The sequence below is a fragment of the Lactuca virosa genome, chromosome 3 (assembly GCF_052849685.1).
Source record: "Lactuca virosa cultivar CGN04683 chromosome 3, Lactuca_virosa_CGN04683_v6, whole genome shotgun sequence".
Taxonomy (NCBI): Eukaryota; Viridiplantae; Streptophyta; class Magnoliopsida; order Asterales; family Asteraceae; genus Lactuca; species Lactuca virosa.
This window is the reverse complement of record NC_136428.1, coordinates 26,221,939-26,246,084: the sequence shown is the minus strand read 5'-3', so window position 1 is coordinate 26,246,084 and position 24,146 is coordinate 26,221,939.

The following is a 24,146-nucleotide window of genomic DNA, read 5'->3' as shown; positions in this document are numbered from 1 at the left end:
GTGAGCATATAGGGTTTTCGACCCACAATAATATAATTATTATATTCAATCATCAATCAATCAATCAATCAATCCAAATTACTCATTCCCATTATCTCCTTTATTTCTTAAGGATTTACCTTAAGAATCAACTATCATTTATCCATTTATTCATAAGGATTGACCTAAGGAATTGACACAAAGTCCACCACTGCCAAGGTCCTCAAATTACAACCGGTAAACACTTAGTTCAACATACTTAACGAACACCTAGTTCTAACACTCCTAGTGAACACTTAATTCAAAACATCTGGTGAATACTTAGTTCTAAAACACTTAGTAAACACACTCAGTTCAACAACACCAAGTGAACACATCTAGTTCAAAAATACTTAATGAACACATTGAGTTCAAAAATACCAAGTGAACACATAGAGTTCAAAAATACCAAGTGAACACATAAAGTTCAAAATACCTAATGAACACGTTGGATTCAAACACCAAGTGAACACATAGAGTTCAAAAATACCTAACGAACACATAGAGTTCAAAAACACCGAGTGAACACATTGTGTTCAAAGACACCTAATGAACACGTTGAGTTCAAAAATACTTATTATTTCGTCTCACATCAACTATTTCATCTACCTATGTTCTACCCAACATATTTGCAGATGCAAACACATATACAATTTAAATCTTTTAAAACCTGTATAAAACATTAATTCAACATCCATCTCAATTAAAAAACAACGTATAAACACATAACACGTATTTCATAGCAAATACTTCATATCTATGCGGTAGAAGAAAGTAACTACACACTCACTTGATAAGACGATGATCGGACAACACCTCGTCTCTTAAAATAATCTTTTCCGATGAGACCGGGACGTTTTCTCCAATACCGGGCTTCACGTGGGCAGAGTTTTGGCTCGAAAACTATTTTTCTCCGGATCTTCGGGGCTTCGGGACTTGCTTCGGGTGTCGGGATTGATACCGGGGATTCGGGGGTATAAATTGCCAAGAAGAAGAAAGAAAAAAAGGGAGAGAAGTGAAAATTAGAAAACAAGATCGGCAGCACTCGTCTTCTATTTATAGGCTGCTGGTCATCGGGTTACTGGGCGTAACTTCCATGTACGCGGGGCGTAATGCCTCTTTCATGCGTACGTTGGGCGTACGAAGATCTATGCTGGGCGTAGTTCGGATGAGGCTGCCAGGTGACGAAGTCTCGGTGGGGCTACATGGTCGTCTCTCGGACCACACAAGACCGGAGTATGCTGGGCGTACTCCTGGTACGCTGGGCGTACCGGGTGGATAGGATCGGACGTGTCATGGCTTCGGATATTATCCGAATTTATAATTTTATAAATATTTTTTAATTATTTAAAAACTTCAGAAATTCATATCTTCCTCATACGAGCTCCGTTTTTTACGTTCATTATATCCACGCGTAGGTGAGACTATGCTCTACAACTTTCGTTTAGACTCCGTCGGCTAATTTTGAATTTATTATTATTTTATTATTTTTAGTAGGCCAGGACAGGAAAACTCCATTAGAAATTCATAACTTCTTCATCTGACGTCCGTTTTTGTCTGTCTTTTTACCATTGGACTACTATCGACGAGATCTTTGATTCTCGTTTAGATTGTTTCAGCCAAATATCACTCGATCTCAATTTCGAGATTTGGGTTGTATACCGCTAAGTCGAAACTTAGAAAAATCGTAACTTCTTTATACGATGTCAGATTTGGACGTTCTTTTCATGCACGCTCTCGGTTTAACGTATTCTACGACTTTTATTTAGACCGCTAAGGCTAAATATCGCTCTAACGTAAATTCACTTTTTACGGCGCGCTGTGTCGTGCCGGTTCTGTCGCGAAACTTCGACAGGTCATAACTTCTTCGCTATAACTCGGATTTCGGAATTCTTTATATATATGGAATCATTGTCACGACCACTACAACATATTTAAGATTATTCATTTTAAATAATCTTTTATCAAAAAGTCACTTTGATGCTTATCTTCTCTAAATTGACTAGCCAAGATCTACGGGCGTTACACAGTCTTTGCAAATTTAGTATGAACTAATTTGACAAAATCAAAAAGACGAAAGAAATGAAATGCATTACCTCATTGTTAGAATTAGAAAGACGAAAGAAATAAAATGAATTTCATTACTCTGTTAAGAATCTATTATAAAGAAGATTAAGAAATAAATAACCTTCTAACTAACTATAGCTAGCTTAACAAACTAACTAACTATGTACACATGGATATAAACTCTAACACAATTCATTAAGCGTTTTGGAAATTCTTCAAATATGTTCGACTGATATGATGTGAAGTGAATTTCTTAACCAACTTCAAATTTATAATTATTATGTCTCCAGATACAATATATCATGTGTCTTAGCATGATTTAAATTTAAAAAAGATTGAAAGATTTTTTTGTTATATGTAGAAAACCAAAGATAACACATCCTCCGGTACTTACAACCTTAAATACATAAAAGCGGCTATGTAAAATGCAATAAAAAAAATGAAAAATCATGCATAAAAATAAATATGTAAAAATTTGCAAAAAGGAAGTTTTAAAAAAATATGATTTTATAACAAAATAAATATGTAAAAGATAAATTACAATATATATATATATATATATATATATATATATATATATATATATATGTTTCGGTCAAAAAATGAACAAGCAAGAGTCGACCAAAGTGTATGAGAGGTTGTGATGTTCAGAATAATGCAAGTATAAAATGTTGATCAAAGTGACACAAGTTGTTTACAAGGAAAGCCGTTGATCCTTGCTAGGATCTCCGACATAAAACCTTAGGAAGTGATAATGATCACCTGCGTTGACGATTTTCTTGATTGAAAAGGTCGATTATGAAGAAGATGTAAAGAGTATAAGTACAAGTGTTGTTGTTCTGCTAAGTCTAGTGTGTAGTATGATGAATACAAGTGATTTTTATAGTCTAAAGTTAATAACAAGAACTACGAAAATTACGGGATCCTTCGAGATCATCTTATAGACATTAATTGACTAGGTCTTCCGGGTCTTTTCCATGGTCATGACGACTAGGCGTTGAGAATAAGTCTTTGGCTGATTATTTCTGCACTTGTGAGAAAGATAATAGAGTATATAACCATTATAAATATTTGGAAAATAATATTCAGGATCCTAAAGTATGTTTGGGATCCTGATTGTAGTTCTGAGATCCTAGCCCTAATAATTGCCCCCAAATTATTCCTACGAAATATTTTGGAGTTAGTTGGCCAAAATTTAAAGAGATAATTTAAAAATAAAAAGAAACAAATATGATAAGGGGTTTTGAATTTAAACCCTAACGGATAGAATCTATCAGTTCAAAAACCATCATAACCGGTCAAATAGGCCTTTCTCTTTCTTCTGCCATCAACATAAATAGAGGCAATCGATTAGGGTTATTCTTCCCCGCGTCTTTTAGCTTTCATCTACGAGTTTACCAGTCGTCTTTGAAGGTACACTTCTCACTTCTTCTCCTTAGTTTTCTTTTCACTAACAATGGTCAAGAAAATGACCGTATCTCGTAAGAACATCCTCGCTCCTTCTGAGGATGATTTCATCGACCAAAAGATCCTATCATACGACAAGATCTGTTCTTTCGATGAGGACGATATCCAGTCGTTGAAAACAGTCGACGCTTTCTCTAATGATGTTGTTTTAAAACCCTTTTATCCAAAGCACCAACCTGATTTCGTTTCCTCCTCTTGGGTCTGTTTTCCTGAATACCCCTTTGGTTTAGGTCTGAATACCCCTTTTTCGGGATCCTCTCCAAGTTCTTTGAAGTTACCCAAATCTCCTACATCCAAGTAATGCCTATTGTTTGGAGGAGCTTGTTCTGGATTGACAAACTAAACCGGTCTAAAGATCTAGATGTAGGTTTAGCTGAGTTGGCTCATGTGTATGATCTTACTACCTTTGGAAGCTCTTGTTTTCTTCTTAGGCTCAAACCCCACAAATCCCATCTGGTTCTGAAAAAAAAACATAATGACGGTGCTTGGAATGAGAAATACTTCTTTGTGAGACGTGATTTCATCATTGGTGGGGATTCCCTGCCGAAGACCTGGGTTAAAAACGGTAGGAATAATTTTTCCTTGTACTGAGGATCCTGGAATTCACATTTCATTATTTTGTTTGATGTTTTGCAGCTTTCAAGTTTGAAGAACTCATCCCTGCCGCCAAGGATACCGAAGAGAAGATAGAGAAGGTTATCGTTGTTTCTGCAGTTGATAGGTCTTTCAAGTTCGATTGCTCTAGTCTCCAAGAAGGTTCCTCCACCACTGCGTCAATGGCTACTGGTATGAATCATTATCTTGCTTGTGATTGTTTAGAATCAATGAGAATCCTGAATTAATGAGGATCCTAAACTAATGAGGATCTTATGTGATGTGTAGGATCCAAGTTTACTCGCTCCAGTACAGCAGCTTGATCGCAGCTAAGAGAGAGAAAACTACATTTCCTCTTCCTCTTAAGAAATCTCACATCGATCTTACTATGAAGACACCAAGCTCCGAATCTAAAACTGGAGAATCTCGGAGCCGAGGAGGTGCATCAAATGTTGCTTTCCTTTTCCCAAGCTGTAAGTTTTCATGTGACATTAAATCTGATTCCTACTTGTTTTTACTAACGAAATGCTTATTTTAGGTTTCTGCTCACATTTCCCAGTCAGTAGTTGATCTAAGGATCCGAGTTGAGGAGGCTGAGCGAGTCCTGAAGGAGCAAGAGAATGAGTGGAAGGAGACCAATGAAGATATCCTAAAGAGGATCGAGCTGTTGAGAAAAGAGAAGAGTGATAATGAGGAAGAGAATGCTGCTAAGATGGAGGAGGTGATTACGGAGGTGAAGTCTAGTGATGTCGTAGATGTTTGGTAAACCAAGATCAGGTTAGCTGAGGATATCGCCAATACATGATCATGGGATCTGACGGGGTGGCATGAAGCTCTGGCCAAGTTAACTGGTAAGCTTGTGAATACCAGTCAGGATCCCGAAGGGCAGCCGTCAAAGGTGGGTGAGGTGAAGAAGAAGAACACAGGCGATGATAACCAGCTGACGGTTTAGGCCTGCAAAAATTTGGTTTAAGTAGTTTATGGTTTCTTTTATAATGTAAGACAATATTACTATTTCCTTTTTGTGGGGTTGCTGGGCAACCCCTTAATGCTATGGATGTTTAATATTTCTTTGCATGTTTGATTAACTTGTGTGGTTGTAGTAGTAGGAGTTTTGAAGGATTTTTACAATCAGGATCCTAAGTAGTCCAGGCTTTACAAGAACTCTGAGGATCCTAATAACTTGAAGACAGCTAATATCCCATTTAGGATCCCAAAATAGTTGAGATCTACTCAAGATAAATCTTCGATAAGAAATACTAGTAAGAATAAGGATAGATAGAACCTGAGTATCTTTGGGATTTGTGACCTTTGGGACTCACTTCTAAGAGAAGTGAAAAATTATAATTCTATAGGATCACATAGTTTGTCCATAGAAGGATCCTTGATATTCAAAGAGGATCTTTGAATGTCTTTAACTCAGTAATCTCTAAGGAGGAGCTCCCATTAGGAATCGATTGGAAACGACTATAACTCAGAAAATAACTAAAGGAACTGTTGCAACATTATGATGCCAATATTGTGATGTTACAAATGTTATATATTTTATGGGGAGTGTACCATCTTCAAGCAAAGCGTTGGTGTCATAATTCTTGAAAAACCTTGGGAAAATTCCAAACTTAGTAGATTTATGGGGAGGATCCCAAATCATATGAAAACATAAAGTTGTTATAAATTTTATTTATTTCCTGGGGAAAATCCCAACTTGAGATAACATGAAAATGTTATAAGCCCTGTATATTATATGGGGAAGATCCCAACCTGAAATAATATGTCAATGTTGTAAACCATAGGAATTATCTGGAGAGGATCCCAACTTGAGATAACATGTCAATGTTATAAACCTTAGAAATTATCTGGGGAGGATCCCAACTTAATATAACATGTTAATGTTATAAACCTTAGATTTCAACTTTAGGATCTTAACTTATGTTCAGAATTAAGAGGGTTTCCAAGTCACTGAAACGTGAAATGGTCCACTTATTCACATCCCATAGTTAGATAACATGCGTCCAGGCGAGGTGTATAAAACTTAACTCGTGTTTAAGAGGTAATTAACTCTTTAAATCTTAGAGGGGATTAAGTACCCTTATTCGTAGGAGAGATGATCAATCTCTATTTTTGGGAAATTCATATTGTGAATTGTCGGATGTTTGCAGTCATGGAACTCTTTTATTCCAGCGGTCTTTTGAACATCAAGATCTTTAAGTGTCAGGATCCTTGAGTGTCAGGATCCTTGAATATTCAGCCATCAAGATCCTTATAGGTCAGGATCCTTAAGTCCCTGCGTGCAACAAGTATTAGCTGGGGGTGGGCGTTACCCTAGGTAATGCCCATCCGATACTTAAGTTAGTAATGTTATTTGAAAAGAATAAATAGTAATAAAAATAATGGGTAAAAGGTAAATAGCATGCGTACCTTAAGTATGTTATGAAACGACTAATCTTACTTACATAAAATAGGATTTGAGATGTCTAACATTCCAGGATCTTGGAAAGATATTTCCATCTAGGGTGGGCAACCAACATGCCCCATTTCCTCCTTCGACATCTATGAGATATGGTCCTTTCCATTTTCGTGCCAGTTTACCTACACTAGGATCCTTGGTATGTTGGAATGTTTTCCTTAGTACCAAGTCTCCTATTTCGAATCTTCTGACTTTTATATTTTTATTGTACGCCTTGGTGATCCTCTGCTGATGAGCAGCAATACAGATCTTGGCAATATATCTAAGTTCATCTATAGTGTCAAGATCCTGGGCGAGTATCCTATCGTTGTCCTCTTGGTTTTGAAGTAGGTATCTTGCTGTTTGGATCACCATTTCAGTGGGAATCATTGCTTCCGTTCCCAACACTAGTGCATATGGGGTTTGGCCCATATCTACCTTGGAAGTGGTCCTATCAGCCTATAATACAAAAGGAAGTTCTTCTGCCCATCTTCCTTTCTTCTCATCCAACCTTTTCTTCAAGTTGTTGACTATAATTTTGTTGCAGGATTCTGCTTGTCTGTTGGCTTGAGGGTGGACAGGAGTAGACATTACCATAATGATTCCCAAACTTGTGTAAAAGTCCCTTGTCCTTTTGTTTATGAATTCAGATCCATCGTCACATATAATTTCGGCAGGGATCCCGAACTTGGTGAAGATGTTACGTTTTATGAAGGAAACTACCTCTTTGTCTTGTACTGGGACGAAGGCTTCGGCTTCTATCCATTTTGAGAAGTAGTCAGTCATCACTAGCATGAAGACCTTTCCTCCAGGACCTACTGGAAAAATACCCAATATAACTATTCCCCATTTCGTGAATGTCTAAGGGGAGATGATAGGATGTAGAGGTTCTGCTGGTTGATGCAGGATGTTGTTATATCGTTGACAAGCATCACATTTGTGGGCATGAAGGAAGAAGTCTTTCTTCATGGTTGGCCTGTAGTATCCTGTACTCAACACTTTGGAGCATAAGGATCTGCCCCTAGTGTGGTTGTCGCACTCTCCTTCATGTATATCCTTTAGGACCTCTACAACTTCATGATCTTCTAGGCACCTAAGGTATGGACCTGCTATAGATTTTTTGTATAACTTACCTTGGATTATAACAAACCTTGAGATCCTTGTTTCGAATTCCCTTTCGCTTTTCTCTTATTTAGGGATCATGCCATTCTAGAGGTATTAGTTAATGGGTTGGATCCAGGATCCTGAGGTTGGAGAGGGATCCTTGATGTTGGGATCCTGATACTGAATCGTCGAATCGGGATCTTTGATTGTAGCGAATTTAGTAGTTTCCACGTGATTGTCGGGATCCTTCAATCTCTTGGCAGGATCCTCAATTTCCGGGATCAATACGTAGATTATAGGGATCCTAGTTTTTGGCGGGATCATTAGGAAAGATCCTAGATTGTCCAAAGCATCTGCTTCAACATTGTCTTCTCTAGGAACCTGGTTTAGGCTAAATGTTTCGAATTCCGAGGCCAGGTTTTTGATGATTTGGAGATATAGTGCTAGGTTCTCTCCTTTTACTGGATATGATCCATTAATATGGTTAGTTATTTCATAAAGAATCGATGAAGACCTGAAGATCTTTGGATAGTTGTAGTGCCATGATTAGTGCCTCGTATTCTGCTTCGTTGTTAGTTGCATTGAACTCACAACTGATTGCTTGGGGTAGGATGTCCCGCTGTGGCAATTTTAGTATGATCCCCAATCCAGTTCCTCTATGTTTTGTTGCTCCATCTGTGAATATCCTCCATCTTCCCATGTTCTCTTCTTCTAGAAGTTGTTTGGCTTCTATTCGACTTTGGCTCTTAGATCATCAATAAAGTTAGCCACAAAATATGCCAATGCTTGGGACTTTATAACAAATCTTGGTTCGTATTTTATGTCATATGTGCTTAACTTCACGGACCACTTTGCCATTCTTCCTGACATTTCTGGTTTTCTCATAACACTCTTAATGGGATAGTTAGTTTTTACTGGTATAGGGTGTCTTTGAAAATAATGTCTTAATTTAGTAGAAGGTATTACTAATGAAAGTATAAGTTTTTCATGGTGGGAATACCCAGTCTTAGGATCCAGGAGACTTTTACTTAAATAGTAGATGGGATGCTGGTCCCCCTTGAGATCCTTAGCTAATATTGCTCTTACCGCGTTCGAGGATACTGAGAGGTAAAGAAGGAGTGGTTCCACGTCTAATGGTTTTACCAATAGGGGTGGTGAACTCAAATATCTTTTAAGTTCTTGGAAAGCATCTTCATGTTCCTGGGTCCACACGAATCTTTCGTTCTTCTTCAAGATGTCGTAAAAATCCTTGCATCTTTCTTAGGATCTTGAGATGAACCGGTTTAGGGCTGCCACTCTTCCTGTTAGTCTCTAAATATCTTTAGTTGAGGATGGTGATCTTAGATCAAGGATGGCCTTGATTTGACCCGGGCTTGCTTTGATTCCTCTTTTGGTTACCTTGTATCCCAGGAACTTACCTGATCTCATCCGAAAGTGGCACATGGAGGGATTCAGCCTCATGTTATATTGGTCTAGGATGTCGAAGGCTTCTTCGAGATCCTTGAGGTGATACTCAAATTTTTTGGACTTGACCACCATGTCATTGATGTAGATTTCCATGGTGCCCCCCAGTTTCTCTTTTAACATCTTGTTTACCAGTCCTTGGTATGTTGCACCTGCATTTTAAGACCAAATGGCATGGCAGTGTAACAGTAGATACCTGTTGGAGTTATAAATGTCGTGTCCTCTTCGTCAGAGGGTTCCATCTGGATCTGTTGGCATCCTGCTGATACGTCCATGAATGTTAGTAATTTATGACCTGTTGTTGAGTCTATCATGGAGTCTATGTGTGGCAGACGGAAAGGATCCTTGGGACAAGCCTTGTTAAGATCCTTGTAATCTACACACTCTCCATTTACTGTTCTTCTTTTCTACCACGACCACATTAGCTAGCCATCTTGGGAAGTTCACCTCCTTGATCATGCCAGTTTTGAGAAGTTTTTCTACTTCTACTTGTATAACTTGGTTTATTTCCGCTGCAAATTTCCTTCTCTTTTGGTGTATCGTCCTGAAAGATGGGATGATGTTAATTTTATGGGTTATTATGATTTTATCAATACCTGTCATGACTTCATGCTTCCATACAAACGTCTTGCTTCTAGCCTTGAGCAACTTTATGAGATCATGTTCGACTTTTTCAAGCATTGAGGATCCTATGAGAACTATGGCTTTAGGATCCTCAAGGTTCAGGGGCACTTCTTTTATATCTTGATCTCTTGCTTCTAGCATGTCTCGTGCCCCCTGTCTTAATTTCTATGCTTGTCATGCTACTTTTTAAGATTTCATCGAAGTCTGGTAGCATTCTTTGTATTCTTGTTGGTCTCCTATGATCTTCATTGTCCCCCATGGGGTGGGCATCTTTACGTATTAATGATACGTCGGTGGAACGACCTTCATTTCATGGATACATGGTCTACCTAGTATGACCTTATAAAAGGATAATGTATCAATTACACAAAAACGATGTACATAGTTTACCCCCTCTATGTAGATTGATAGCTTTATCTCACCAATAGTGTGGTTGGTTTCACCGCTGAATGCAATCAACATTGAGGATCTTGCAACTATCTCAGACTCAGGGATGTTCATTCTTTTCAATGCGTCCAGGAGTATGATGTTAACCGAGGATCCTCCATCGAAGAGGACCCTTATGACAAAATGTTTGGCGATGTAGAGAGTAATCACTAATCCATCATGGTGAGGATCCTGGATGTCTTGTCTATCCGCTTCGTCGAACATGATCTCCTTTTCGTTTATGATCGATGTATTCTTCCTTGGTCCTTTTTCCTTCTCCATTTTGGATACCTTGGCAGGCCTCTTTGCTACATAGTAAGAGGTACCACACATATCAGATCCTGCAGAGATCACATTGATTACCTTGGCGTCGGCAGGGGGGGATCTTGGTCTGTCGAGGATCTTCTGAGGATCCGGGTCTTTTTCTTTGGATCTATCATTTCTTCTTTCAAGGATTTCTTTGAGGTATACTTTTCCTAGGAGATAGCTGATATCCTTCATGAGAGCTATGCAATCCTCTGTAATGTGACCCAAGTCTTCATGATATGCGCACCATTTGGACTTGTCTTTCCAAGTGGTGGATTTTTCTCCAAGATCCTGCAAAGCAAATATTACACCTAAAATATCCATATAAAAAAATAGTCAATAATCTTGGGAAAATCTTCTTCCTCTCCTTCATCTTCAAGGGCATTAACCATGTGATGGTCAGATTTGGAATAATGTTTTGATTTAAAGGATCTTTGGGCTGAGGAATCGGCCTTCCTATTGGGGTGATCATAAGAGCTTGGTGGGTTGCTCCTTTTTTGGATCTCCTTTTCTTCTTCGAGCCTGATGAACCTTAGTGCTCTCCTTCTGACTTTGTTCATTCTCTTGCATGGAGTCATTACAAGGTCTTCATAAAAGGGAGAATCTTTCTTTAAGCCCATTTTAAAGGCTTCAACTGTAGTTGCCATGTCGATGTTGGGGATACTTAGAGCTTTCTTGCCAAACCTGTTCACAAAAGTCCTAAGGGATTCCTTAGGATCCTGAATGTGATAACTATCAAATTTAAGAGAGCTCTAGATTTGAATAAACTTAGTTACACATACAGGCACGACACATACTAGACTTTGTAGCTAGAAGGTAATTTATAACCTACTGGGAAACTTGGAAACAAGTAGAACTGAAGGATAGTGTACCTAGATTTCACATTGATATGTGACTTCTACCACTACTTAAATTTAATGAATATCCATATCTGGGTCATTCTTTGACTCGAACAGCTTTGCATGAATCATGTTGACACTTCATGCACTGGACCTAGTAGTATAAATTAGGTCCGAGTCTCGTAGGAACTTAAGTCAAAGTTGAAAACTGGGACTGGTATACTTGATTCCTCAATTTCACTTGAATCTTGAAACCATTACATAGAATGCCAATAAACCGATAAAAATAAATTACAAACATTATTTCTAACTTGAATAAGAGTTAGGAAACACAAAAATAATTTGAAGTCTCAAAGATTCAATTTATTTTGATATTCAAAGTTTAGCAAAATCTGAAAAACCCTAAATACCTAATTTTATAAACTTTAACCTCAAAAATTATATGAAAATAATTATGAACTTTAGAATAACAATTTAAAATAACTAAATTCATGGAAATATAATCAAGGAAAATAAATATTTAAAGTCATTAACATTTACCTTTAATTTTTTATGTCAAAAATCAAGGTTTTATGAATAAAAACTAGGTTAAGTTGTATATTTTATAAAAAATTTTATTTTTATATAAAATATTTGAATTTTATCAAAATGGAAGAGAGGGAAACCCTCTCTTATTCCCCCAAAACCGCCCACCCTCTTTCTAAGGCACCCTCTTCCCAAAAATTTCAAGCATCTACTTCACCCTCACACTCCATCTTCCTCTCTTCACTCTCTTTCACACTCCAACACCTACTCCACTCATTTCCCTCAAATTTCTCTCTAAAACCACGAAAACTCTTCAGCAAAAAATATTCATAAATTGTTGTTATTCTTAAAGGTAGACACGAAAATCATTTGCTTTCCTTTACTTTTCTTTCAAGTTTTACAAAGTTTCCTACACTTTTTTCATCTTCTACACCATTCTATTGTAAATATCATGAACCCATAAACACACACACACACACCCCTACGGTTTTGATGATGATGGTGGTAGGACTTCACCCAAAAATATCATGTATGACAATATGGTCAAGTCCCATGACCAAAACTTAAGTCAAAATCAACATAATGCACTTTTCTACTAGTTTTGGGTGAAAAATCACCACATGCACCATGCGTTTTCTTTCAAAAACGAATTTTGAACATTTCAAACTCATGCATTGCCGACAAACCAACATGCATGTGAAGATTTTTTATTTTTAAATGTTAGATGTTCAAAGTTCATTGCTAAAAGCTTTCAAATGTGTTCATCAAGAATTTTATTTACATAAAGATACCCAAAACTCAGTTTCTTCCCAAATCCGATTTTTCCCACAATCCCACCAACAAAATGAGAAGTTTTAGAAATTTTCAGAAAATAATTCATTTTTCTCGAATTATTATAATTATTGCAAGAAAATAGAGAAACAATTCATATAAAACCCTTTTTGAGGTCCATAAATCCCGAATAAATTCATGAATGACCCCTAAATGTAATAAAGGCTTCTCATTAAGTTTCATCGATTTTGGTTACTGTTTGATAGGATTTTTAAAATTTCTTTTGTTTAGTTCCAATAAATCATAAAACTATGATAGAGAATGTTAAAAGCCCATATTTGATTTGTCGCAACTTCTATGCCATGTTCAATAATCAGAAAAATATTTTGAGGATTTTTCATAAAGTATTTATATTTTTCCATGATTTTTGGTATATAATGGACTAAAATAGGGAAAAGTAGTTTTACTCATCCAAAATTCATGAAAATTTAGCAGAACATGTTATATTACATTAGGATACTATATAAAATGTTGGATGATTTTTCTCTTCTTTATGCTATTTTTGTTCTATTACGTAATATTAAATAAACATAAATCCAAAAATAGGACTCCACTGTTTACAAATGACTCTTGATATTTTTCCCATATTATATAAAACGTCAAACAAATTTACAAAAAATTTGTAGGAATTATCTTAACTGTTTACTATTTATTCTAATTTTTGTTTATTAAATAAGCATAAATTATGAAAATCAGACTCCTATATATATGAAAATCACCTTTGGCATTTTTCCCATATTACATATGTTTAATAAAAGTGGAATGCCAAGTTTGAAAATTTTTACATACTGTTTTCTAATTATCTTCAATTTTGTTAAAATGAACACACAAAAAATATAAAATCGGGTTACACTATTTGAAAATCCATTTTGGTATTTTTCCCAGCTTATATACACTATTTGAAAATCCATTTTGGTATTTTTCCAGCGTTTATATGTCTAATAACACTAGTAAAAAAGTTTTCGGAATTTTTGAAACTGTCTTCTATTTATCTCTATTTTGATAGAATAAATACACAAAAATCAGACAAATCGTGTTAACTGTTTGAAAATCCATTTTTATATTTTTCCCAGATTATATATGTTGCGTATCAGTGATGTACAAAGTTTGGTAAATTTTCTTAACTGATTGCTATTTTTTCATGAATATGTATCGATTTAGAGAAATAAATATAGGAAAAATAGCTATACATATCTATAATCCATAAAAACTTATTTGGAGTCTTTTAATACAGTTAGAACCAAAATCAGAAGTTTGGTAATGTTTATTAACTGTTTAGTATTTTTCATGATTTTATAATTATTCAAGAAATTAAAATGGTGAAAAATAGCTAGACAAATAAAAAATGCAAGAAAACTTATCTTAAGGTCTTTGACTTCAGTTAAAACTGAAATGAAAAGTTTGGGAAATTTTGGAACTAAATTGACTTAGTTTTTAAATAGTTAATCATTGGAACACCTCCTAAAATGTTAAATTTTACAATTTCAATAATGTGAAATTCCACTTGAATTTGTTATACAACAAATTGATTCATAGAAATCTAAATTTTACAGAAAAATGTTTGTAACTTATCAATATCACAATTTTGACACAATATTGGCATAATTCTATTGGAGTAGTAAGTATACTAGTATTATATTTCGATTAGAAACTCATTAGTGTGTAACATCGTTGTAGGAATCGATAGTGGTACAAGTGGAACGTAGTTCAAGACATCATTTGCATCATGTCAATGCATTGTGAGTATTCACGACTCCCCTATTTTCGGTTTTTAAATGTTTTGGGGTGGAAATGCATGTCCAAAACCTATTTATTGTTTTTTGTATTTAATTTGACTTGTATCAAACTTGGTTGCTATATTTTGTTGTGTATGTGTATGTTATTGTTAATTCATGAGGCCTTATCGCGTTTAAGTCCTTGGAATCAGTTTACACAACTCATTAAATCATTTGAGCCCATGATCATTATGGATAGAGCTATTAGGAGGTAGACAAGTGCTCACTCGCACGATTCACTTAGTGCATTTTACCATATTTCTCCCTATGTTAGCGATAGACATAGCATTCAAGAGGGGATTCGGTCTTAGGCTTGGGCTGTGAACTCATGATTTGATCACTACGAACATACAATGTACTTTTATTTATGGAAACTTCTAGCAAAACTTTGATTACGATTCATGATACCAATATTATTTTTAACCTGTGAACTCCAACTATTTTTATAGTTGAAGCTTGTTTTACATGCTTTTTCAGGAATCATCTAGTAAGAGGCACCTAAGGACACATCACTTGTAGGAGCATTTTGCATGTGTTGTATTTCAAATACATTGTAATTTATTTTGAAAAGTTGTTCAACCTCATTGTAAATTTTAATGGTTTTTAATACTATGGTTGGTGTTGTCTTTTAACTTTTGCTATGAGACCCATTGTACTGTCGCGTCCCGTGTTTCTGCTTTAGCGGGATGTGACACTGAACCACTCGATAGAGATCACTAGTGATCTTTTCAAATGTTCTCCTACAAGAAAATTGATTGTTAAATAAATTAATCAAATGAACAAATGATGTAATCGAATAAGGAGGATCGTTAAGAAGCCATTTTAGAGCTGATCCTGTGAGGGTGGAACCAAAACCTTTGCACGTGCAAGCTTCTTTCAAGTGAGTGGGGATGGGAATGATCCCCATCTTCTCCCTGTATTGTGCCACATGCTCCTCAGGATCCGTAGTTCCGTCGTAAGGCTTCATGTTGGGGTCTGAAAGCGCGGTATCAGCTATCGCTGGAACGAATCTGGAGATCATGTGGCTCGTCGGGGATACTTCTGGTACGGGATGAACTACTCCGGGTACGCTTGAGATTATTTTTCTTAGTTGATGTAGCTCCTTATCCATGATCAGGCTTAAACCTGTATCAAGATCCATTGATTTAGTAGAAAAAATATTATTATTGACGGGGGTTACCAGGATCCTTCAAAGTGCATAAACAAGGAAAAGAGGCTCAAAACATGGGAAGAAATGGTAGAGGGACAATATGGAGGCTAGGGTTTGCTCCTAATGGGCTCTATGATGTGATGGGGGCTGCAAATGACCTAATTCTCAGAGATAATGCCATAAATATGAGATAAAACCGTAATTTCATGCGGTTGGGTTGCACAGACTTCGCGCCGTGATATCTCTCATGTCATGTCATGAAAGTCCCAAACCAATTTTCATCCTAAAACTAAAACTGTAGTCTAAAATCTTATACTCTTAACTCAAAACACTCATTCCTTAAGGCCGAATCTATGACATTCTCATTTTTACGACCGAAAAAGACCGATTTGTTTTTTGTTTATTAAATCAAAGTATTCATTTAAAAAGATTAATTATGCGTAATTTGTCACAAAAAAACATGATGATAATATTATTAAAGCATTTTCGAAGAAATGTGTTTCATTTATAAAACTTGGGATATCACTATCAATACACAAACATAAGCATAAATTGAGACTTAAAATGTCTCAATATACTAACGGTCTACATCTCCTTGAATCTCTCATACATCATTATTTGAGTATCTTTATTTAACAACCTGTGATTCAAATAAACTGAGTAGGTCAGGTTAGGAAACCTGGTGAGTACATAGGGTTTTCAGCCCACAATAATATAATTTAGGATATATATTTATCATTAAGCAAATAACCAATTACCCATTCTCGTTATTCTCACTTTTCGGATATTAACTATTAATCTTGAAGAATCTATCACAAAGGATATCTAAGTGAATAATACTGCTTAGGGGATTTCTTAGAAATATGTGCTAATAGGAAAATCATGGGGTGGATTGAGTACCTACTCAAATAATTCATTTATACCTACATTTTGTAATCCTGTCCGTATGAGGTTCATTAACATCTACAGGTTGAGGACTGTCCATGTATAGTTCAGTAACACCTATATTTTGTAGACCTATCTGCATACGAATCATTAATGCCTACATGTCGTAGACTACTCGCAAAATGATTTATTAACACCTACAGGTTATACCTGCCAGTGTATGATTGACTGACACCTACATGTAGTAAACATGCGCGTGTATGTCTTATAAACATCTATAGGTTCCAAGCATGTCCATGTTTGATCGAACTTGTCTAGAATAGCATGTGGTCATTATCAATACCCTACTAGGCGACTATATTACTAGTCATGTAGCACTATAAGGGTTATGACCTCTCATTATTATTTCATTTCTTCTTTACCCTTTGCTACCCGATACATTATAAGTATGAAAATACATATATGATAACTCATGTAGAAATCGTCTTATTTTATCTAACACAAAACATATTTTCACATAAGAACATATAACATTCAATTATCTAAATACTTCGTATCTATGTGTAAGATGAAAGTAACTATGCACTCACTTGGTAAAAGTCGATGCCTCGAAAGTTGGGAAGAACCTTGCCTTAGCACCTTTAATGACCTAAATATATAACACTAAGTCTTAGTGTAGTTTCATAATCCTAGCGATTATAATAATTATAGTCTAGATTCCTCACTAATATCGATGTCTACATCAAGATCTATCAATTAAGGATCAGCCAGGCAAGAAAGTTGGGAGGTAGGATCATTTCGGCATAATAGCTTTTCTAAAATCCAACAACCAAGCCAACGTGACCATTCTAGAAACCTCTCCTGTAAGTAGACAATAAGTATAACAACAGGAATTACTGATAAATCTTTTTTATAGGTTCATAATAATGACTATGACTTATAAATCGAAATTACACTAAGATAAAGTCGAGTGTAATTTAACATACATAGATTCCCTAGATAAAAGTATGGAAATTATGCTGGCAGGACTTCTACTTGCTATTTACTACTTTAGGGATCGCAGGGCTTCGCTGCAAACTAAAACTAAGGAAAAATAGGCTAAAAGCGAAAGCAACTCAGGAGAGAAGAACTTATGAGGTGTGCGAAGCGAATGAGCCATTGGAGGCTATTTATAGGCAATTTTTGTAGGAAGTTACAAACCATGAATTTTGATATATTTTTTTATAACTTTTTAGTAGGTATATAATTTAAAAAATATTAAAAAAGCTAAAAAAAATATTGACCAATCATACGAGGAAAGAGAGTGAGGGATAGACTCCCCTCACTCTTTTTCCTCACCCTTTTTCCCTCACCCACGGTATGGTGTTCCAGGGTGGGGGAACCTTTCCCTCACTTTTTTCCCGCTGCACACCCACCGGCCTTAGGATGATTACGTACTAGAATCATCGACAAAACAACGCTTGTTTCTTTTCTTACTCTTCTTGACTATAGACGATACTTAATTCTGTACTTGCTCTTTCTTCTAGTTTTGATCTCTATTAGAGGCTCCTGCTCCTTCTTAAATTGTCTTACCCTAAGATAAGGTATTTACCTTGACTTATGGTAATAGACCAATGGGTCATGTTCTAATGACCACCCAAGGTATGATGTAACAGTTAGACTCAGGTCTCTTCCAGTCACACTCTATCACAAAGGATACCTTCCTTCATGTTCTAATGTGATATAATCACATACTAGCTGGTAGCAATCTCTAGCTACTGGCTGCTAAGCTCTATTGACGATTTGCAATTTGTCTATCGATTGCTTTGATCCTTTCCTTATTCGATCTTTGACTAAATTCAAACACTACGTTGAACTTACTTTGTATATTAGTCGGACTCGATTTGATATGGCTACTAGGGTCGGAATAATATTTATCTTCGTAGTCATTACCAAAACAAAGGTAATGATGGAAATGAAAAAATAGCTCATCTACCTAGAGACTTAGTAACCCTGTGATTTTCCTTGATTAAAGTGCGAGTCATATGCTTTCGGTAGTATAGGCTGATGGGTTTTGAGTATAACATACAATCCTATGTGTGCATGCAACCCTAATTAAGATCTATGTCCTCTCTAATTGAGCATAAAATATGAACAACATGCAAAACCCTAGATCTCTATTGTATAATCGAAAATGCCATAAGAAGGGTTATGATACATACCTTTAAGATTGTTATTGTAAACAATCTTGAATCCTTGCTTGAAAGACCTTTGGTAGCAAGCGCCACAACTGTCGCGCCTCTAATGGTTCACAAACAAACCTAGCAACCAAGGGAAACTATATATATAGAGGGGGGGGGGGGGGGGGGAGAAGCCTAAATTTCTTCCAAGTCACTTAGAAAGAAGTCATGGCCAAAATTCTACCCTAAGGAGGGTTTATATAGGTGTTAGGAAGGTATTGGATTAGGCAGGTATCTCCAAGATAAACCTAATTCCTTAACTTCCTCCCTAAGGCATTCAAGGCACCCTTACAGCCCAAGGAAACCCTAGAGATACTATAGATTTCCTCCCCCCCCCCCCTCTTTAGGGAGGTTTTAGAATTTCCCAACGTCACCTTCTGGTGGCTAGCCTTGGGGAGGAAGCAACGGCCAGGATTTCGCCACGTCACCCGATTTCGCACAGCAGCCTCCCGACTTAGAAAAATCATAACTCTCGCATACGAGCTCCATTTTTGACGTTCTTTATATCCACACGTAGGAAAAAACAAGATCTACAACTTTCATTTAGACTCCGCCGGCTACTTCTCGACCGATTTTAAATTTAACAATATGAGGAGATTATACTGCTAAATGACCGCGAAAAATTCGTAACTTCTACATACATACTCCGTTTTCGTCTCTCTTTTTATCGTTGAGCTCCTATTAATGAGATCTTCAATTCTCATTTAGGTCGCGTTGGCCAAAAACCGCTCGATCTAAATTTCGAGTTTCGGGCTGTGCATTGCTAAGCCAAATCTTAGAAAAATCATAACATCCCCATACGAAGTCAGATTTGGGCGTTCTTTTTTTGTATGTTTTTGGTTTAACGTATACTACAAATTTTGTTTATATCACTAAGGCTAAAAAGTCCTATATCGTAAATTCACTAGTTACGTCTCCCGGTGCTGTGTCGGTTTTGCCGTAAAACATCGACGGGCCATAACTTCTTCGTTATAACTCGGATTTTGGCATTCTTTATATGTACGGAACCCTTGTAACATATAATACAACCTGGTTAAGATTAATAATTATAAAAAATCTTCCATCAAAAACTCATTTTTGACGCTCATTGTCTCTAGCCCGGATCTGCGGGCGTTAGCATTATCTCCCCCTTAGGATGATTACGTCCAGGAATCATCAACGAAACAGGGATGTATAATGACTCCGTACGTTATCTCATTATCCTAGATAATAATCGTAACTTCTATGTTCCTTCGAATAAGTATCTAATTCTTGGACTTATCGACTGCAGGCGGTGCTTGATCTTACACCCGCTCTCTATCTCATGTTAGACTTTCGATCATGACCTTCATGTCACAATCCAGATCTTTATCAGAGACTCCTTCTTCCTTTTAACAAACTTAAGATAATTTATTTTTATTTCCACAATAGACCGATGGGTCACGTTCTAATGACCTCTCATTGTATGTTGCAACGCTTAGACTCAGGTCTCTTAGAGTCAAATTCCAGAACAGACTATACCTTCGTTCATGTTCTAATGTGATATAATCATGTCTTAAAAGGTTGCATTTCTACCTACAAACAACTATCGCGATACCTCTACTCATCGCTTTGATTATCTTTTATTTCAATCTTTTAGCTTAAGTCAGATGCCACATCGAATTTGGTAACATACTCATCGTAGTCGGACTCAATTTGATATGACCACTAGGGTCTGAATAACAATCATCTTCTTAGTCATTACCGAAACGATGGTAACGACAGACATGAACAAAACAGAATCAGTTACCAGTGCCTTGGTAACCTTGTGACATTCCCTGATCCAAGCGTGAGTCAAGTGCTTCCGGTAGTATAGGCCTCTACTACCTTTCATACCTACTCATACTCGTCCCAAGTATTGTCTCGCAGTTCTCCAAGTTATTATCACAAAAACAATTTTAACACATACAAATGTGTCCAAACAATCATATAATTTTCCCTAGACTCTACTAGGACTTCTTCCATGCGTAACTTCAATCATCCATTCTGCTTCAACTCGGTTGTCAGACAATGGGATAACTTCATGGATTATACCAAAAAATTTTCATTTTGCTAATCGAAAGTGTACTTCTCCTGTACTAGACGTATTATTTACTAGACGCATTCTAAAGGCAAGATATCACTCTTACGATATCTTCCGATAGGTATCATTCACTATCGTAAGCCTTCTCATTTCCTCCATTTACTCAATTCACTACGAGTCTTCACCATGATGTTCTGCACACCAAAGCAGGTGTTCGGTGTATCGAGACGAGAATATAGATAGAGGAAGATTTAGTCGCGTATTCCTCCTTATTACTCCGAAAAGTTACATTCCAGTTCTAACACCGTAATTAAATGTTTAGAAATCTGTACACATAAAATTTCCAGATCCGGTCAGCAACAAACCATAGATCCGATCAAACGATAACATCATAAAGCATATAAGGCAACATAAATCACTTAGCACATAAAAGCAATTTAGCCATCTTCCCTAAATAAGCTACTGCTCGTGTCAATTCCGGTGTACTACCTAAAATATAATAGACACACTCCTCAGTCCTCACGATCATCGCTTAGCATTCTAAGTTTAATTCTAGAAATAAATCCTTATTCCTAGTTCGCTTAAACGAATGCTCTGATACCAACTGTGACATCCCCTTTTTTCACAGCCAGAAAAGACCGATTTTGTTTATGCTTTGTTTGAAAATCAGAGTAACATTTTAAATAAAAGTGTTGCGGAATTTCTTCCCAGAAAAACATGATAAATATATTATCAAAGCATTTCCGAAGAAATGTATTTTTATTCATTTTAAAACATTTTGGATGGCATCGTCAATACAAAAACATAAGCATAAACAGAACTTACATTCAATTACACTAGTGATCTACATCTCTTTTAAATCTCTCAGTGTAAAGTAGCTTCATATCGACACCTGTGATACAAATAAGCCTGAGTGGGTCAGGTTGGGAAACCTGGTGAGTACATAGGGTTTTCAAACCACAATAATATAATCATTATGTTTAATCATCAAACAATCAACCCAATTACAAATCCCCATTATTTTCTTTACTCTTAAGGATCTACCCTAAGAATCAGCTATTTCTCGTTCATTTATTCCAAAGGATTATCCTAAGGAATAGGTACAAAGTCCATCGTTGTCAATGACACAACTGTCAAGCACAACTGCTAATTTTATCATTTATGTGCAGCTACCAGAATTATGACATTCTCTATGAGGCGCAACTATGAGTATTGTCATTTAGGCGCATCTGCCAGGGTTATGAGGTTCTCTATTAGGCGCTTCTACCGGTAGAATCCACTCGCAATACATGTCAATGGGTTTTTGTCTCATTTATTGACAGTATCGTTTCTGAGAATCCTCTCGCAATAGATGTCAATGGGTTTTTAGAGTACAGCTGGTGAATACACAGTTCAAATAACACCTAAAGGTTGCGAGCCTGCTAGTGTTCCACTGGACTGTCTAGAATAGTTCGTGGTTGTCATCCATACTCTGCTAGATGATAGGGCCAACACTTGGGTAAAAGGCTTCTCTCATGGTTCACCTCTCACCCTTATCTCATGGTCTATGTCACCTCTCATCATTTTATTTTTTTGTCACACACAACTAATTCATCTACCCATGTTTTACCCAACACATTTTGTATATACAAAATACATATACAGTTTAAATCATTTAAAACATGTATAAAAATCTTTCACCCAGCATAGACGGCAAGTATACAAACAATATGCACACATAGCATGTAATTTATATTAAATACATCATATCTATGTATAAGATGAAAGTAACTATGCACTCACTTGATAAGGTGGTCACTCGGTACTCGGACAGCGCTTCGTTAATCTTAAAACAATTTCCCTCGAAAAAAACCTAGTATCATTACCACTAGAGTTTAGTCTAATGTTTGAAGAGACTAATTAATAGTCTTGCTATTATTACTGTTATATATATGTTGGGTTTTGAGCATTCTAACACTCTTATGGTGTACATGCAACCCTATAAACCTTGGATCTATGTTTTCTCTATTATACATGCAAATATTAGCTATTCCAAGGTTTCATCCTAACTAGCATATTATGAAGCACCTATACTACAAAGTTCTAGTTAGATGACATACCTTTTGATGTAGCTTGATGTCTTCAAGCTTTAAGAGCTTAGCCCCAATAGTGTGGAAGCCTCAAATGGAATCACAAATCACCAAAACACCTTGGAAGAACTTGAGAGAATATGTATGCACACTAAAATCGGCCCACTCTTATTTTCACACACTTGTTCCAATTTTGTGAGCCAAGGACCCCTTTATATATTATGGAGGATTAGGGTTACGTCCATGTAAACCCTAATACCCATGACCTTTCATTTACATAGGATCCATGGGTTAAAAGCTCCATGGACCATCCATGAAAGCTTAGCTCAACCTAAATGAACTTGACCCATTCCATATATATAAGAGTCAATATTTAATTAGTTCTTTTTGATCACTTAATTAATTCTAAATTAATTCTTGATCAATAATAATTAAATAATATGATTCCATATTAATATATTAGAACTTATAATATATTAATATAAATCATAAATATACTATTCTCAAAAGACTATCCATATAAATTGTGCCGGTGAAGTGCAACCCAAATGGACCATGCCGGGTCGGGTCAAGTACATACCAAATATAGTTATGGACTTAGACATTAATCCAACAGTCTCCCACTTGGATAAGTCTAAAAATATTATTAAGTATGACTTCAAAACCTAACTGACAATCGTAGCTCTTAAAGCCGTTGTCGAACTCTGACCTTGTCAATGACTTGTCCATTAGATAAGGGATCATATATTCCTCCATTCTAGATATCATATGGACTGAGACATGGATTATAATCATTCTCTCTGTCCATTTGTTGTTTCCCAATTTTCGATTTATGATGACTGACTGATTGAACAAATCAAATCAGTCCTGGCTTGGCCAAGCACTCACATGTGTCATCGCTAAATCATCGAGGGGCCCACAGATATCACTTTTATCCCGAAGGTAAAAGGAATGGATAAACTTCGACTCATATGGCTTGTTCTACTACTTGTTGAATCATACACAAAGGCACGTTTTATAACATCGAGTTACCAAATGCGTTTTCGTGCAATCAATGTATAACCAACTCATAGTACCAACTCATATCTCTAGGTTTGAAGAATATAAGATATTATCGTCTCATGATCACTCGTGATAAAATCCATGAAGTGATTCAAATGAGCGCGGGTTGAATCCAATACTCAGAACTTATGAGCACTCATGAGTGTTGTAGCACCACTTTGTCCACCAACTTGGACCTCTACAAACCAACCCATGACAGTCTTGATTCATATCTACTTCCAACATATGACCGAC